The sequence below is a fragment of the Protopterus annectens genome, chromosome 3.part0, assembly GCF_019279795.1.
Source record: "Protopterus annectens isolate FY-2018-M chromosome 3.part0, PAN1.0, whole genome shotgun sequence".
Lineage (NCBI taxonomy): Eukaryota > Metazoa > Chordata > Ceratodontiformes > Protopteridae > Protopterus > Protopterus annectens.
In genome coordinates this window covers 1,048,800,201-1,048,820,509 of record NC_056731.1, presented here as the reverse complement: position 1 = coordinate 1,048,820,509, position 20,309 = coordinate 1,048,800,201, and positions in this window count along the sequence as shown.

Sequence of the window (20,309 nt, the reverse complement as noted above, 5' to 3'; positions counted from 1 at the left end):
GTGGCACAGGCATCATCATATGCACAGGGTGATAATGTTTGCCAGGGGCCTAGGCTGCACCAGTGGATGACATCATGTGTGTGGGTTAGGGCCTGTGATCTAATTGGCCATGTGTGGTTGTTATGCATGTGTGTGTTGCGGTGCCCTACAGATGTTTCTGGTGTGTGCGTGTATGTGTGCACACAGTTCTGCCATGTGTCTGGCCTACACAGGGTATTATTGACAGCTCCAGACTGTACAGACCAGGTTTTACAGCTCACGGTGTCCAGCCATGGCCACGTGACCTGTGCCTGCCAGGGGTTGCATGGGCACTACCAGGCAGAGGTGCAGATTGGGTACTGTCCGATGACACATGTCCACTGGAACTGTGTCCCCATTGGGACCATCCAGGGCCATGTGCATGTGGCCTGCTGTGTCCTGGTGTGGACAGTGCAGCACCAGCTGCACTGCTGCTGCTACCGCCACTATGGGAGCGGGCATGTGAGGTAGCTCATTCACGTAGACCTGCACCAGGTGACGTAGCTGGCCTATGTCCACGTGCCCTATGCCTCACTCCTACCAGATGTTCCAGCACAGACAGCTCATGCTCTCGGATTGTCATGCCACGGTCAAGGATTCCAACCATGTCACCCAATCGTCTGTCCAAAACCTCAGCAATCTGCTGTTGAGCATTTGCCATTGCCTGGATGTTGTTGTTTAAAGAATGGATAGCAGCCCTCTGAAGCCTCTGCCCTTCTCTGTTCTGCCATTCAGCATGTGCCTGTGCCACCATTACAGCCTGAAACATGCATCTGGTGACACCAGCTGCTGTGCTCTGTCCTGCAGGGGCATGTCGGCCAGAGGTCCTCCTATGAGCAGCACTGGCCACATGCCTGTGTGGCCCATCTCCAGTCATTTGCCTGACACCATGGTGTGAATACACACCTTCCATAGCCACCACACTTTCCTGTTCCAAGCTACCACATGCCAACTGTCCTTCCTCTATGGCCACTGGTGATGGGGTATGTGTTGGCATGAGATCTGTGTGTGGGGATGAGGGGGATATAGGTGGAATGGCAACCAATGGCACAGATTCAGCCCCTGACAACCCTGCCTGTGCCTCAAGCATATGTTCATCATCACTGCTAGAGTCTGTGGGGACACTAACATCAGATGGACCGCAGGAGGGTAATGCACCTACATCACCTGTGAGGGCAGACAAAGACTCTACATTACAATACAGACACACAGACACACACAGACACACACACACACACACACAGACACACACCATGCATGTGATTTGACAGAAGGCATGCAACATGCATGTGATACAGCAGATGGCATGCAGCTCAGACAATAATAGTGGTAGTTATCATACATCCCTGGGTTGCACACAACAGCATGCATGTGTCATAGCAGAAGCCATGCATTTCACACAATCATGGTAGTAAGCATGCATCCCTGAGTTACACCATGTGGACCAGCACAGGTTAACAGTACACATGGCTGATGTGTGGCATATGACCTTGACATTAACATGTAGTATGACATGTAATCTGCTGACGTGTGCATTGACATGCATACATGTTTAACACAATGGTGTCCTGTCACATATACAGTGGGGTAATGGTGTCACATTGCAGTGTTGTCTGTCCACCCTACAGATAAAATGCACATTTAGCAGATGTGCATGACCATTGCAGGGTATTATGAGGTGTCTATATTGCTATACAGTGTGAAGTACAGACACAGTGCCATTGCATGGAATCATGAGGTGTCTCTATTGCTATACAGTGTGAATTACAGACACAGTGCATAGCCATGACTGTGTGCATACACAATACATATATACTGTGGATTGTGACCCATGTCGCTGAGGTGTATACACACTAAACCATGATGTGGAATGTGTGACACAGGTCACCGAAGGCCATACAGATGACACCCCTGCACATCTGCAAACATATTTTAGCTGCCTGGCAACCATGTCCACACATGGCAGACTTGTCAATACACCATGTCCCACATGACATTTGTGTACCACACACATGAGGTGCACGGCTGACAGTGATGTCCAACAGCAGCAAGGGAAATGTACTGTATCTGTGGCCTGATGTGGTTGTCTGTGTATGTATGTGGATGCTGTACAGGTGACTACTGTCATGCTGTGACACAGTCATGATGTTCAACACATCTTATGTGGTCGAATGATGTTATGCCTCCACAAGCTGTGCACAGGCCTGTAGGATGTCCAGTGTTCCACATCTGCAATATAACCATTCAACAAAGGCTATAGTTGGACCATGTGTAGCCAATGTACAACAGGGTGTACACACAAACACATCACATCTACTGTGTGTTGCTACATGTCTCTGGCCATCCTCCATGGCCATGTGTGAACATGTGTTGGCCAAACGGTTGTGATGGCCATCTATCTCACATGTCTGTGTTGTCCCATATGACATACACCCATAGATGTCATATACTCCACTGTCCACAGGGTTATGCAGACAAAGGGTTGTATGTTTGGTATGTGGGGTATGTTTTATGGGATAGTGAGACAATGTTGCAGCCAGCCCACTACATGTCATGGACATGTCAGATGGCACATCACAATGTGTGCACTCATAGCAGGGGCATAATCCACAATGGTGAATCCTGTGGGCTGCCCATACTCCAGCTCACTGTGTAGTACTGTTTGTGTACCCCACATGTGTAGTTCTGATGTGTAGTACATGTTCCTACATTGAACAACACCTCCACCATTGTATGCACAGCTGTCCACACATCTAGCAATGACAGTTTCTGAGGTTTCATGTCGGTGTTTCACTTAGTTTGTAAGTATTGCACATGGGTAGCCATTGTGATGGATTGCAGATGCGACCTGTATATTGTGACCGGACCATACATTATGTGTACATGTGTTAACTGGCCACATGGTGAATAGATCTGTGCATTAACATGCCTGATACTTATAACTGTCTCACCTGCAATGGCCTGCTGTCTTAGCGGAATGCCAGAGGTACCTATATAGGGTGACACAGCAGTATGATCATTATCCATGCCTGTATGACAGCTACAGGGTGCAATGTGCATGTTAACACATTCGCCAGTACAATAGGATATACTATGGAGTATGCACATGTGTGCATACACAGAGTAGCATACTATAGTATGCGGCATGTGTGTATACATGCCTTGCATATGATGTTACATTACATATTGTACAGTGACACATGCAACTATATGGGATATAATAGTTATATGTGCAGTAGTGACTTACCAGGCAACTCCAGGCTCAGTGGTTGAGAGACACCCACCTCCATGATGTCAGCTAAGGCTTGTGGATGCTGTTCTGCCGGTGTCCCCAGGTTGGCCAGTAGCTCCTCGGTACATGTGAGTGGGGGCTGGGTTGGTGGCCCACCACCTGTTGCACCTTGTTCCCTGGTGATTGCATTTGCATGCTGTTTTGCATGTCTGATTAGGTCCGTGCAGTGTCTGCGCACCTGCTGGTATGTGCGGTTATGGCCACCCACATCATTAACCCTCCTGCGAAGTTCCTGCCACAGGTCATCCCGCTGCTGTGCATCCTGTGGCACATGGCTAAACAGGACATCATAGTTGTCTTGGAGGTAAGGTATAAGGGCCTCATCCTCCAAGCATGTATAGGCTGGTAGCCTTGCTCATGGCATACCTGGAAGACATAATGATGGAGACAGGTCACAGTATCTCAGAGATGCACAGAGATACAGCTGCACATACATGTGTATCACATTTATTACATATAAATAGTTGTCTTTGCAAATCTTCATGACACTGACACCACTGACATGTTTGTGTCACACACATGTGACACCCAATGGGGATTGGATATTATCACCATATATGTGTGTCACCTGATTACATTGCTCATACTCCATGTGGATGCTGTCTTGATGTGGGCATGTCTGTTTGCCTGTACTGGTGTTCTTACCTATCAGCACATGCCTGGATGTGTCCACATTAATGCTGTCGACCTTGATGCTGTGTATATGTCACATATAAACACATACACTGCCTTAACGGACATGACCTGTGACACTGCAGACATGCACATGGAAGCCTTTACATGCATGTGTTTTGCCATATACATCTACATGGCACTGTACAGCAGTTCAACATCCTGCCACGTATCGCCTGTGTTGCACATGTGATACACATGGGACACTGGCTAGCCTGATGGTATTTGCAGGGATGGTTATCAACTATAGCATGTACGGCCAAGGTCATCTAGTAGTCTGTATGCCCTGGGCCATGTATGAGCCTAGGATGTAAGGTTACCTAGCTGTAGCCGACAGCCGTGTTTCCAGCACCAGGTGAAGCAGTGCCACATAACTGATCCACACGGTTAATGATACATCTACCATGCGGTCATCACACCATGTCTGACAGAGGTGAAATGTGCAGCTTTGCTGGACAGGGTTGCATAGTATGGCAGGAGTATGTAATGTGTATGGCGCAAGGATCTGTCCAGCATGTGGCGATCCTTGTAGTAGGAAGGTGGATGTCCATGACATATGTATTTGAGATCAGGATATGTACATGTAGCATGTCCAACATCACAGTGTTGGACATGTCTTTATGCAGGGTAGGCATCATGCTACATAGTGGAGATGAGGATTGTGAAGGCTGGTGTCAGCCATCCAAACATGGCCGATAGTCCTTAAAGATGATATGTGATCCGATATAGGTCACTTGAGTGATGAGTATGGCTGAACAATGATCTCTATATTCATGGATGGCACCCTGTCATGACTAGGGTTGCCTCTTATGACTACCTAATAGGCTTGGTGATGTCACTAGCTCAGGGAGGTAAACTGCACAGCAGCATCCCTTACACACAGTGTCCATTATGTTGACCGCTGCCTAGGTGGTAGTTCATGGGTACAGGGTTATTAACCTAGCGGTGACAATGCAATATGCAGCTGTCAGATTGTGCACATATGTCACACACCTCACCCACAAAGCCCCTTCTGTATGTTGTCCACAACACTGAGTCAGCTATTGCTCCTAGGTCATAGCCATTCACATACTTACATAGGCAGATGCCTCCCATTTGTCTGTGTGGTATGGGCTACAATGAGGGGGAGTACAACAAATTAACCCTGTTTTACTGTAGCTGGCACTGGTGTGATATGCACATATTAATCAGACACCTTCTGTAGTGTTGGTTCTGTCAACAGTCCACTGGCAGAACACTCCTGTGACATACAAATGTACATCTAGTATACTGAGTGTAGGTGGAACACAGTATGGGTGATGATGTCCTATGACCTGTCACAGGTATGATATGCAGTGTGAAATCATCTGTACTGTCATCTACATCTGTACTGCTAACAACATATACGTTGATTAAGGTTCATGGACTTTCAGACCAGACTCAGCAGGGTAGTAGTGCAGTGCCTCCCATTATGAGTGGTGTCTCCACTTTGTGGGTTGTGATAACTGTTGGTGTGCACCATTCAGTGTTTTCACAGACTGACATGAAGCTATGTTTTACATGATGTGTATGTGTAGAGCAAACTGTTTTGCCATATGTGTATGATACAACCAGGGATGTGGACAGGTCCCATGCAGCCTGAGTGCACCTTGTACCATCATAGTTATGGTTACAGGGGCTCTGTAGTGTACATGGATATATGATTGTGTACCTGTTGGGGGGCAGTGTGTTTATGTTATCCAACACCCTATCTGTATTGCTTATTCATGCTCAGCACTTGTTCAGAACATGTAAGCACTACATGAGCTACTAATTACTATAGCACTCAATCCTCCTCATTACCTACAGGTAAACACTGTTTGTACTTACATTTCCCACTTGCTTAGAGTAAAACAGCTCTTGTACACACTTTCCTCACTTATCTAGTGGGAAATAGTTAAATATTCAGGCATGTCCAAGTGTCAATTCCCAGTGTTCTCGCCTGTCTATATGATGAATATGGGCATCATGAGGCAATATAGAAATTGTCTAGTGTACACAGTCAATACTCCCCTCCTAACATACAACACTACAACCTGTGGGAGATGCACATATCTAGCCATGCTGGAGGTAAAGCTCTCTCCAACCCAGACTGAACCTGACAATCATGTGGGGATGTTAAACGTTTGCACCACACCACACTCATCACATAGTCTCACTAGATCTCCACCACCACAGGCCACACATAGTAAGACTACAACATTTGCGGAGCCTCTCAATACTACTCTGTCTAGGCAACAGAGAACTCCAAAGCAGAAATGCAGGCAGCCCCCATCCCCCAACACAACACCAATTACTTATAGCCCACAGACTCAGTGTGCCCATCAACCACAGCCAATAGGGTGAAATAACGTACCCAACACACTAGTCATAGGTGACTCTATAGGCGGTCACACTGATGTCCCACTCACCAGGCTACACAAGGAGATAGTTACTGTCAGCTGCCTGTCGGGTAACAGGATCCGCAACATAACCTATGCACTCAGGTCACTCCTCAACAGGTACAATATGACTGTGTCATTCTCCATGTTAGTGTGAATGCCCTGAGATGTACCTTCCTGGACTACATGTAAAGAGACATGGAATAGCTCTCCGATCTTGTAGCCCAGGCAGGTATCGCCCTAGCCCTGAGTAGCATTCTGCCATCGTCCAGACTGATAATGCAGTACAAGGACAAAATGATTTACTTCAACAATTGGCTATGCTTCTGGTGTCATTCCAAGGGTATCCAGTATCTGTCTGCTTTGAATGACATGGTCGACAGAACACGATGCTTTGGCACAGATGGCCTGCACCTGTCGGCCCTGGGATTCTGGATAATGGCTAAGGCTCTTGCTGCTCCTATAGTGCCTGTTTTAGGCACGGTTCAAATAACATATTCACCACCATAACAGGAACAGGCAAGCAAAACCTGAGGGTAATGCTACTCAATGCTTGACGTCTTCATCTCAAACACACTCACCCGAGGCACTCCTTGTAATGGACCACTTTGATATCTGTGCAGTGACTGGGACCTGCTTCTAGGCTCCTGAGAGCACCCCTGCACTACCAGGCTATTACTCATACCACACCTTTCAGTCATGTAACCAGGACATGAACACCCATGGCGGAGGTGTGTCCATATTTCCTAAGGATATCCACACCTCCAGGCTAGTTGCTTAGCACAATGCATCAGAGGTTATCCAAGTGCAACTAACTCTGGCCATAACTGCTATACAAATTGTAGCTTGCTACAGATCCCCCACCATACCCCACGGTTAATGGTCCTCACTTCTTGGTGTACTGGAAAGTAGGGTTCAAACAGACACACTACTGATGTGCGACTGACACTACCCCACCATTAACTGGGATACCTACTCATGTACCGACACATTAGGCCAATGCTTTCTGGGATTCATAACCTCCAATCGCCTGGATCAACCTATCCACACCACCACCAGGGCCAACAATATCCTAGACCTGGTCATTACCAACATGTGTGACTGGTGTTCCACACCTGGGGTTATCTCCTCGTTGGTCAGATCCGAACGTATGCTAATCACCCTTGTTATCCACATCCCGGCACCACACCCTTTACGGAAAACACAGTACAATATTTCTACAAAGCCAACTTCAGGCTTCTTATGACAGCAGTAGTAAACATCATGACACCCATGCAGATGGACAATACAGTTACAACCGCTGAATCATACACAACTGCACTTAATTAGCACTTACACGACTGCATGGATCATGCTATCCCAAACAGAACCATGACGGTACCCACCAGAAAATGGAGGCCACTCTGGTGGTCCACTGCCATGGACATAATGTACAACAGAAGGAGGAGACTGTTGCAAAGTAGAGTACAATCCCATGAGTGGAGGAGCTCCCTGGTCAGCCTCAGTAAGAATCTGAGATCCCTTATCACATCCTCCAAAGCTAGCTATGTAAACATAACCATGACTAATTCCAAGGACTACCACAAAGCATTCTAGAGGTATGTCACTACTCTCGATGGCGATACCCACATCTGCTCTGACATACAGCAGTAAGGCATGAACATTACAGAACCAACTGATATTGGCAACATCCTGGCAGATAGGTTCAGTGCTAACTTTACACCCATCTCACACTCTAAAGGGCCCATATCTATGCAGGAATGATGCAGAGTCCCTGCAATCACAAATACGCAGTTCAAAGCTGCACTCTCTAAAGCCAGGAACACAGCATCCATGTGACTGTACAACATCCCAGGCTGCGATTTCCACGAACTTCAGAATGAACTGGCTCCCCACTTGGGCACCATATTCAATAATAGCCTTGCATCAGGCATTGTGGCCCCTGAATGGCACACAGCAACAGTTATCACACTCCACAAAGGTGGTGCCACAATGGACCAGGGGAACTATTGCCCTATATGCCTGACTAGACTGTTCTGCAAGGCTATGGAGCACATCATCATGGATCTCATTCACAGAGACATTGGTGGCCTCCAAACCTTTGATCCCACCCAGTTTGGATTTGTTAGGGCCAGACCATGCCTCCTAAACCTGGTGGAGTCCTTTGAGACAGTTACCAAGGCAGTAGATGAGGGTAAGGAGGTCCACACAGCCTACCTTGACCTCTCAAAGGCTTTCAACACCATTCCCCATTCTGGTATTGTCAACATACACATCCACCTGCACATTAACCCCTATGTCACGAGATGTTATGCAAAGTGGCTCACGGACAGAACCCACACAGTGAGGGTAGCATACCCTAGGTCCTACTGTAAATCAGTTACAATTGGCATCCCCCAGGGCTCGGTCATAGGGCCCCTCATGTTCGGTATATGCTTCTCTGAGGTACAGGCTAGCACAGGAGGACTTACCCTGAAAAGGTTTGCAGATGACTGCAAACTAGGGGCCATGATTGATTCCCCAGCTGATACAGACACCCTCCATAAGGGTGTCACTGGGACAGATACCTGGTGTCAATAACATGGCCTCAAGCTGCATGCCACAAGGTGCATAGACATCCCCTTTGGATTACACCAATCACCCATGGACTATCACATAGGTGGTAGTCCCCTACATACATAAGACATAATAAGGGATCTTAGAACCCAAGTAGATAGCATTCACTCCTTTGATAACCATATTGGCAAGGTGGTGTGGATATCCTTCTACGTGGCCCTTTTAATCTCTAATGGGTTTGTAGCCAGAACAAAGGCAGCCATTGTGCCTCTCTACTCATGACTTATGAAACACATTAAAGGGTACAACACCCCATTTGGGATGTACCTTACGAGACAACAGCAACGGCTTGAAATACCACAACATTACCACACCAAGAGGAATACTGACCTCCGAAGGATGACGTATGCAGCCCAACTACAGAAACCCCAACTGTACTCGTTTGCATACCGCATACTCAGAGGTGATCTCTGCTGAACATACAAGGCCCATGTCCAAAACAGTATTGATGGATATGCTCCACATAAGCAAAAGCCCCTGAGAGCCACATGCTCTGGGATATGTACCTAAATGCAATGATGACTAGGACGTGCTGGAGGGATACATTCCTGACCGGACACTCACCATGCTTTGGAACATGATTCCTATGTACATCAGGCAGGGACCCTCACTAGCACTCTTCAAGAGATACCTCGATGGGTGGATGGGAGACAGACATGTACACCAGGGATCACTGCAGTGGCTCTGCTGTACAGAGGCACAGGAAACTAATGGCTCTGCTGTTCACAGGCACAGGACACTAACCTAGGGAGGTGCCGCAAGTCAAAACACTGTAGCTAGGCTTATGAATGGCCTTGGCCAGACAGCATAGTACCTAACTATGAACCTATGAAGCTATTACATGTCCTTTGTGCATGGATAATTGACTAGCTCTTCCATTTCAATTAGCTATCATGCTGATACACTGTCTGGTGACTACAAGTCATATGTATCCTGTTATTGTGTATTGTACATGCCAATAGACATACCTGATGTTTGCATAACATAACAGTAATGCTATGTAAAATGTTAGACATATCTACCTACAATACTGTACATTACACATTTTGCCACAATATCCCACAATGCAAATCATAATTGCACAGCAGGACCACCTTAGACATGTTATTCTCAGTTATACGCCCATACATATGCCTACTGTTACAGTATATCAACATATACTATCCCCTGTTATGGCACGTACTTGTTGGACCAACCCTGCCACTGACAGTGGCTGGAGTGGAATTGTTGTGTTCAAAGTCCTTATATAGCATCCCTTGTGGTGTATGAGGTGTTTACCTTGTGGCCTACAGCAGTACACACAATTTCTATGAGCATTACTATGCTCAACAATACATCACTACATAATACCTTTTCCCACTATATGCATTGTGTACACTTTAATTATTACAGAACAGGTACTACATACACTGACATACTGAGTGTTCTACATACCTTATTAGTAACCCGAGTTGACGGTAATATAAATCCTATTCATTTTGTGTTGCAATCCTCGTTGTAACGTTTTTCTGGTATGTACATATGGTTTGAATGTATGACAAGCCATCCTTTTATACTTAGATATCAGTAACATGTGGTATCCTGCCACCAATTGGTGTTCCAGAGTAGATGATTACATGCACATCAGCTGTGCAGCTACTCCATTAGCCAATGACATGGCAACAGTGGTGTATAATTGAATACTCCACTTGGGCATTGTCCCTTTGCCCTACCTTTGAGGAAGACAGCCTGGATGTGTTGTTTGTGATGAATTGCAACAGCTATATGGAGACACACAGAGATATATTAACTTCATGGCCCCTGTGGATTGTGTGTAATGGCTAGAGGATGTAGTTCTACATGTGAGTCTAGCTGTTATATTTCTGAACATTGCTACTTCTGCAGGGTTTGTACCTGATACATCTGCAAATGTTTAGGTCTGGCAAGGATGTTTGGGCAGCTCAAGGCTGTGCAGCTATGCATAGAACGTTAGATGTTTTGAACTGTGCTCACCTGACATCTTTGGTATACTGTACATGTGTATCATACTGTGCTGTTAATCAGTAATTGGTAACACTTCCTGGTGTACGCACAGCCATCTGATATGGGATTATTGCAACCAAAGCCTGTAACATTGATGTCTGCTCCATTGTACAACAGCAACGATTTCACATAGGGCCATTATAGTGTGTCTCTGACAAGGTATGTTAAGGCTTCTGCAGATGTCATAGAGTGAGTGGATGTTTGTGATGTTATTACAGTATGTATTGCAATTGTTTTGGGTGTGGGGGAGATGTAGGTGGGTGTACATAGCAGATGCAGGTGTGTAGGAACTGCATTTATACATATTCAATATGTGTGTGAGGGCTCCTTCCCTATTTGAAGACCTATCCTTTAGTGGACTAATACTATGGTAATTGCAGGCTGATTCATTAAGCCATTGTTAATTGGTTCCTGTATAGCATGCAGGTGATGTTGGTCCTTCAATCCCTTCGGAAATACATCGGTATGTAATGAAATGTTGCTACATGAAAGCTGTCTTGTGGATTTCTGTCACAGATATTTGCACTCATTGGAGTTGTGTTGGTGACTGAACCTCTTTGGCTTGGGTTGCCACCTTTTCAAATGGCCATAGTGGGACATTTGCAGGACACACATCGGATTTTAGAGGCCGACATATACCCACAGTCAGTACAAAGTATAGAACTTTACATATATGCCTATATAAAAGCTTATTCTTGTAGTGGTTTACTTGCTTATCCTGTTTCTTGTTACATGTAGGTATTTTAGATACAGATGACTATTTTATGCAACAATTACATTAAATATGGAACATGCCAAATGTCTTGAGATTGTAGGACATTAGTATTTGTACTCATTTTGGTCAGGACACTACCACACATAGAGGGACTGCCCCTCGCAAGGTGGGACAGGTGGTAACCCTATCTTTGGCTCATGTCCATAGCACATATTTGTAATAGTGTATAGACATATATACTCTCCATATCCTTTGTTCATAATGTTCAGTCGTGGCAGAATGTGTAATTGCTATGGTCCATGTTATACACATATTTGAAGACTTCAACCACTGTATACGGCATACTCATGGATTCAGGAATGCACACACTTCCAACGACCACATTACCATTCCCAGACTCCCAAACCCCACAATACCGAACACTCAAACTCGTGACAGTCAAACTCCCGGAACTAACACGAACACAAACACAGAACACACACACACACAGACACACTGCTACCCATCACATCCAAGCAAACCATCCTACACTACCTATGGCCAGGTGGCCATGCCCCCATACACCCCCCCATGTGGGTGGCTGCACACCCCACACCACACCTACTTTAATAATTTACCTCAGAGACAGCACAAACAGACGCACAAAGCAAACCTACACACACACATTATAGTCCCCCAGAAACACACACCACACTCAGAATACACACTTACACACACTACAGCAATCAGAAACACACTTACACACAGTATCTACCTGAAACACAGCACCAGAAGCACTACCTAAATGTCCCTTAACATCGTGATAATAGTACTCGCGGTTCTGGTGTTTTGGTACTGTGGTCTTTTGGTCTTTAAGCCTCGTGATTACACGCGTCGGTATGTAAAGCATTCAGTATTTGGTAGTATCCTATTTATATGTACCTCCAAGGTTGTATAGATGTTGTTAACCTATCTATATATTTGCATATATATGTATATCCATATATATCGACATATATCTCTCTATCAACCTTTCTCTCTCTATATTATATATTTATATATATATATATATATATATATATATATATATATATATATATATATATAGAGAGAGAGAGAGAATACACCTTTCATTGGGTACATGGCGGTGTATACTATTTCCCGAAGTCCTCTCTTTTGTGTTTTAACCTGTCACAATACACACCTGCTGCTGGTACATTTCAAGTAGCTTAGTGGTAGGTTATTGTGTAGATTGTGTACATGGTTGCATTTTCTACTCCTGGCAGTGGTCGTTTTACCTCTCAGAGCAGGCACTATTAGTACAAGGGTAAATAATGCACATTTCAGCGGTTCTGGGCAGCTTTGCCCGTGATCTGCGCGATATTCAGCAAAGGTCAGACCTGTTTTGCACATATCCATGTAGTCATGTTTAAACTCCGCTTACCGGCACTTATCGGCGCAAAAGTCTGCCAACATGTGCTTAAACGTGCTCTAATAACCTGCATCCAACATCCATTATACGAGACATCAGAATTACGTAACAGCCCTTGCAGGTCATGGAACCAGGACCATCAACGACACAGTCAGTGGCTTTACCACTGAGGCATCTGGGATATGTACAAGTGTTATGGTGTTTAGTATGTAGAGTGTACTATGGCTGTTCCTCAATACTGCAAACAAATGTGTAACTCAGTTGGTGTACATATGGATGATACCTGTTAATGGTAAGTACAAGTGAGGCTTAATGGATATGCTCCAATTATGAGAATCCATGCCACAATGAGCCACACACTGTAATGAGCTACACCTTGCCACAACCATAACTGGAGAATGCTGGGGTGACAGATACCTGTCATGGGTACTCCCCATGCTTTGGAACTACATCCCTGATTACATTATATGGGGCCCCTCATTAACACACCAGGGAATCCTTGCAGAGTGGGTGGGGAACAGTGGTTACACCCTAGGGATCCCACAATTGGCTCTGCTCCCAGAGGAACAGTTGGTTAATCAATGGGGTGGTGACAGCAGACACATTTTGGCTAGTCTTATGAATGGCCTCTGATAGTTAGGCATGTACCTACCGATGTAACTAGGAACCTATACATACAGTATCAACACATGCTGTAATCTTAATTTACTGTTCAGGTATTGACTTACCTTGTGCCAATAGCAGTTGTGTGTGCAATAGTTGAGGGCTGCCTATGTAGGATGCACACAGTAGACCACCTATACATGACAATTTACAGGTGGTCGTGTGTGTGTGCCATCCATGTTTACTGTGTGTGCAGATGGAGAAGTGTGTCAGTCCGTAGGGGCATACACTGTCAGTGTATGTGGTATACATTTCCTCTTTGCCAAGGCATGGGCATACTGGGCATGCCTCCATCTGCCTACTGGGGCTGGCACAGGGTGTTCATGGTCTGAATCCCTCTGTGCCTGTGGTTCCCTTGTCAATTGCAGTTGGCTGTGAGGGCCTTCACCATTATGTCCCTGCTGCAGCTGTTTCCGCAGGATCATATTATGTAGCATGGCACATACTATGAAGTTGTGGGCACACGTGCCTGGAGAGTACTTCAAGGCTCCACCAGATATGTCCAAGCAATGGAACCGTGATTTCAGCATCCCAAACACATGCTCTGTGATGATTCTGGTTTGTGCGTGTGCCTCATTATGGCGTTCTTGCATGGTGTGTGTGCATTTCTGATGGGAGTCATCATCCACAGCTCCAGTGCATAGCCAGCATCCCCCACAAGGTGGCCATATGGGATGTCCCCCCTGACAAATACCTGGTACAGCTGTGAGGCATGCCAGTTGTGGGAGTCGTGGTAGCTTCCAGGGCTGCCAGCACACACATCCATGATAATGCCATGGACATTGCACAAGACCTGGCAGTTGGAGTGGTATCCCTTGCGGTTTATGTAGCGCCTACCATGCTCACCGGGTGGTGACTTGATGTATACGTGCGTGCAGTCTATTGCACCCAGTACCGCCAGGTAGTCTGCCACACGGTGGAAGAGGTGCATATTGCTGGCCAACTCCTCTTGAGTTCGGGGGAAGTATATATGCTCATTGGCATGTGGTAACATGGCATCCAGGAACTGGTGGAGTACCCTGGATGCTGATGCCTGTGAGATCCCCATGATATCTCCAGTTGGCCTTTGAAAGGTACCAGTGGCTAGTATTCTCAAGCTTACACATACCTTCATGTCCACTGGGATGGGTTCCTCTCTGTTGTTTTTGGCTCTGAGACATGGCCGGCACAGCTCAACAATTTGCTATATGATATCCCTGTCCACCCTGTAACACTCTACTATCTCCAGATCATCTAGCCCCTGATAGGTTACCCTTGGTCTGAACACTCTTCTCCACCACCAGTGCCTGAGGTGGTTGTCAGCATCATCCTCTACACCACCTTCAGTCTCCAACACATGCTGATGAATCAAAGCTATGGCAGCTGCCAACATGTACATTTTAAAAATCCCCCATCTGTTTACACCGATGGTGCAGTGTTTGGGAATACAGAAGTGTATGTGAGGTGCCTTCACACTTTATACTATTGTGCTTTGGAAGCTGATGACGTCATAGCATGTGTTTGTACAATCCGAGCTGCAGGGTATCTTACTTATGGGTTTACTGCGGGTACTGCTATTGTGAGGCCTTTGGTGTTGAATTACACTTGGCTGCCATGGATCACCTCTTACCCTTGCCTTATTTTTTAAACCGATTCCCCTCCCATTGTCAGGCATAAATCCAGCAGCCTGCTTTCTTGTTTTGTATTTTCCCAACCCAGGATTGTGTTGCGAAATGTGTTCTGTAGCCAATCTACTGCAGGTTTGCTTTGTTCTTCTGTGACAGTTCTCTTTTCTTTGCAATCTGGCACCTCCCCTTTCTTGTTCTGCAGGTTGCTGCTAGCAGCCTTGTTAGCTACCTTCAATGGCCCACTGTGAGTAAATAGGTGTTAATTACTCAGTTGTACTCCAATTACCCTGCTGCGGCATTTCCTTATTGTCTTCCCATAATCTTCCTGTTTCAGCTGTGGTGTGTGCCGCGCGCAGCCATTTACTGGGTTAAGAGCACGTTGTCATCTGCCTACACATGCGCTTTCAGTCACCTTGTGTGCTCTCAGCTAAGCAAAGCTATGGATACATCCACACCCCTATCCTGCGGCTTTGCTTAGCGATGGGCAACCCGGATTAGCAATGCTCACAGCTATGGTGGCACACCCCTCTCCTGATGTCATGCATACCTCCAGGCCACTCCTCGGGGTTATACTGCTATGCCGTGTGGTATAGCCTTACGCCGGCAAGGCATTTGCGATTCAGTATTACTTGCCTCATTTGCATGGCATTGACAACTAATTCCTAGTAACCATGCCAAACACTGTCACAGACCCTTAGCAACCCTTGCACCTTGGTTGTGGTGTAGCAAGCATACCATTGACTATTATGGTGAAATCATGATTTGTGTTACATTGCAGTTTTATGACATCTATATATATTTTCCTTGTGTTCCTATTTGCGCACACATGCTCTGTGGTTGTACTTTGCTTTAGTGTGGCCATGACATTAAATGTTATTTTTCATGTGTTGTGCATGTTTTTTATGCCATTGGCTGTATATTTAGCCATTGGCATATGTTAACTTTGTAATACGTAAGTTTGGTCCGCTTTCATGGCTCCGATGTTCTGTTTGAAAAAATGTAAACTGTTTATTTTTTGGTTTATATTTCTGTATGTTCACGCTACGCCTGCACCACTTCATGAATCGCTATGTACCTTCATTTGCATGCTGCACTACTGCACATGGGGTAATTAGCATACATGCGCCGAGAGCTGCGCAGCTCTGGCGTATGCTGGTAGTGCACGTGGAATCAACTTGTACCTGAATCGCTCTATGGCCATATTTGGCATTAGAAAGCCTACGCTACACCTGCGCCTCGTGCAAGCTTAATGAATCCTGGGGAATGTCTTTCTGTCATGTGCATACCTCTCAACCTCTTAGTGCAAGAAATCTAGAAAAAGCCTAAAGTTATGGAGGAACAAAAACCCCAAAACTGGAACATATTTTAAATATTTCTGTTATGAACATCAAAAGATGCTAGAATAACAGGATTTTTGTTAGTATGCATTTTCTGAAAGATATGAGGTATGAAACTTAAATGTATGTCATTATTTAGTGACTTCAAAAACTGTTAGTGATTTGGCAGAAAATCATAAATTTTGTGAGGCAAAATCTTGATATTCTATGAAAATCTGGAAAGTTGAATGGTATGGTCATATGTCAGTTGTTTGTGAGCTGCCACAATCACATTCTACACTCAGGGCAGCTGGGCTGAATGTGAGTAACCTTACATCTGGTACCAGTACTTAAATTCCTGCATTGTGTGTGTGTGTGTGTGTGTGTGTGTGTGTGTGTGTGTGTGTGTGTGTGTGTGTGTGTGTGTGTGTGTGTGTGTGTGTGTGTGTGTGTGTGTGTGTGTGTGTGTGTGTGTGTGTGTGTGCGTGTGTGTGTGTGTATGTCTGTGTGTGTGTGTGTGTGTGTGTGTGTGTGTGTGTTTGCTGTTTGTCTGCAAGGAAGGATGAAGAAGCAAAGAAATCTAGACCAAAGACACTGCTGTACTAGTAATGCTCTTTAATTCAAAGAACTAGAGATGATAAGTTCCATTTTCTGGTTGTTCCTATGTGGTGGCCTTGACCTAAAAGGTAAACCTGACGTTTGGGCTAGTGAGATGAACACATCTCTAGTATATAAGGCAGATGGTGAGATATTGCTTTTTATAGTAGTTGCAAAGATTCATTATGCAGCACGGTACCCAATATAACTACCCTCTGCCAGCACTCTTGCATGCCATATCCCAATGAGATTTCATCAAGTAAATTTCATTCCACTATTTACCACTGCACAGTTATTTATATATATTTTTTTTGTCCTGAATATCCTTGCCCACCCCTGCCAAGGGTTTTATAAGTCTATTTAAATTAGAAAAAAATGAATGCGTATAAAATTCTGCAATGATCATTGGACTGCAGATTCTAGAAAGCAGACATTTTGTAATTGATTATGATAAGTTGTCTTATGGGATGTAAAATACTGGAACACATATAAACACTGAAAAAAATAGAATTAAAATAAAATAAATTTGGATACGCATAACTCCAATGTAGAAAATATCCAAACATTCCTATATCTAATAAAAATAATTCTCTTGAGCAGCTGGAAGGCATATCTAACTGAAGGAACAGCATTCTTAACCTGATCCTTACATATACTTCTGCCTCTTACTCTACTCCTCTGCTATCTCTGTCCCCACCGAAGTCTAACCATAACTTGTTACCTTCTCCTTTAAATTCTCAAAAGCTTCTACAGCAAGCTTCACTGAAGTTATGGACTAATTACAAGCCATTCTCAACCAACTATGTGATGAGCTATCATAATTCCCTTATGACTACACCTCCCCATACCATAATATAGCTTTAAGTTTCACTAAGGAATTTTGCATCCATTTAAAAAAATGCATAGAGCTACCAGTCTATACCAGAACCAAGTATCAGTGGAAATTCAAAAGCAAATGACCAGTGGTCCACCTCCATAAATAAACAATATAACAAAAGAAAGAAACTATTTATATTATTTAGTAGATTAAAAATAAAATTGTCAAGGATAAATTCAAAAGCATTACAAAAAAAAAAAAAAAAAAAAAGAGAGAGAACACTACAGGGTCCACTAAATGAACCAGTGAACAAAGAGCTTTGACTGGTCTCTGAAGCCAAAGATAAGTCTTTCTTTAGCTATGTTAGAAAAATAAAAATCTACATTACACAGAACTTATTCATAAAGGGGCTTCCTATTTAGTCCTAATGACATTACCAATATTCTTGCAAACATATTAAATGCCGACATCACACCTGAGATGTTTCAAAGTCCTGAAATATAGGGATCTGTTATTGCCACAATTTTCTGTAAACGTGATTTATTGAAAACTGCTAATCAAGACTAAAAGTACTTTGTAAATATGGCTTTACAGAATACCTAATTGCTTAATTAATAGTGTTAAATATACCCTTCTAGACACACTGCTCAAACAATTTAACTTAAGCTTAGCTATTGGTTTTGTACCTGATAAGTGGTGCAAAGTACTGGTGATGCCCTCCATAAAGATGATCTTACAATCAACACAGGTAAGTACAGACCTCTCAGACTCACCTACAAAATCAGTAAATGTATTATAACTGATGTCATAAACTATGGTGTCAAGACTTTTGTCTATTTAATCTGAGAAATTACTTTGAAAGGGTTATGGAGGATGGAGATGGTGGCCATGTAGTAGACATTTCTGTCTTGACCTGGCTAATGTATTTGACACCATTTCCCATTCAGGTATCATACAAAAGCTAAATGCTTTTTAAATTGGCCAGTATGTGGTAAGATGGATGGCAATCTTGCAGAAGGATAGAACCAACACAGTCTGAAATGAAGGCGCCTATCAGAAAGTAAGAGAGCGACTAGCAGTGCCATTTTGAGCTCAGTGCTGTGACTTCTCTTTTTTGGCATTTAATTCTTAGCTCCCCAAGCAGAAAGCCAAAACATCTGATTTCAAACTGTTTGTTTCTCTTAAGTCACCTTATGACGCCCACATTCCCCAGAATGAACTTGCTCTTGTAAACCTCTGGTGTACTAAATGTGGGCTCAGACTAAATGCTAAGGAATATAATGGCATTACATTTGCTAAACAACCCCTCCTCTCCACATGCTGTCTAGACAATTCATCTCACAACAGGAAATGTATTTAAGCAGCTAGGTAACTGGGTTAGTAGCTCTATATCATTTGACCATCAAGTAATAATGGCTGTCAGGAAATTATTTTATTTAGACCAGCTAATTGCCAAAGGAATATTACCAAGGTCTAAAGAGGTAATCGTTTCATTATACTCATCACTGATCAGACCAGCTATCAAGTACAACACTAATTTTTATATATCTCACTAAATATATTAAACAATTAGAAATATCACCAAAGACTCCTAATCCAAAAGATCACAGGCCTAAAGACCATCAGCTAACAAGAGAGGCTGAAAGACCTACTGCTTTATTCAATGACTTACACACTTTTGAGGGGAGATTTCTGTCTTGCTTTACCTAGCCACTTGAGACACAATTTTCCTGGACCTCCTATTTCTTAGAAAGTCCAGCATTTTCACCAGTAGAAGTAGTAAAGACATAAATCTTCATTAAGTGTTAAATAAAATACGATGGAGAGAGAGGTTTATAATCGAACACTTCCTAAAACTCTGGGATAAACTTCCACATGTTAAGCAGTACAACTCACTCTCCTGGATTCTCAAAAGCTTGCATAGTCTGCATGATTAGTGTAAGAGGAAAATCTGTCAATGTGGTGGCCGAGCGATCCACGTACGTGCTCATTTGACTTGCGCGAGCGCTCTAGCACTAGTGCTGCACGTTCCCAACCCCCATATGCAAATCACCCCATTTGCATGTGAAAGCCATGTAAATGAGGTAAATCTGCCATCCAGGAAGCAGGAATCAGGGCGTGCAGGACTAGCGTAATATGCAGAAATGTACTCGGTTAGTAACAG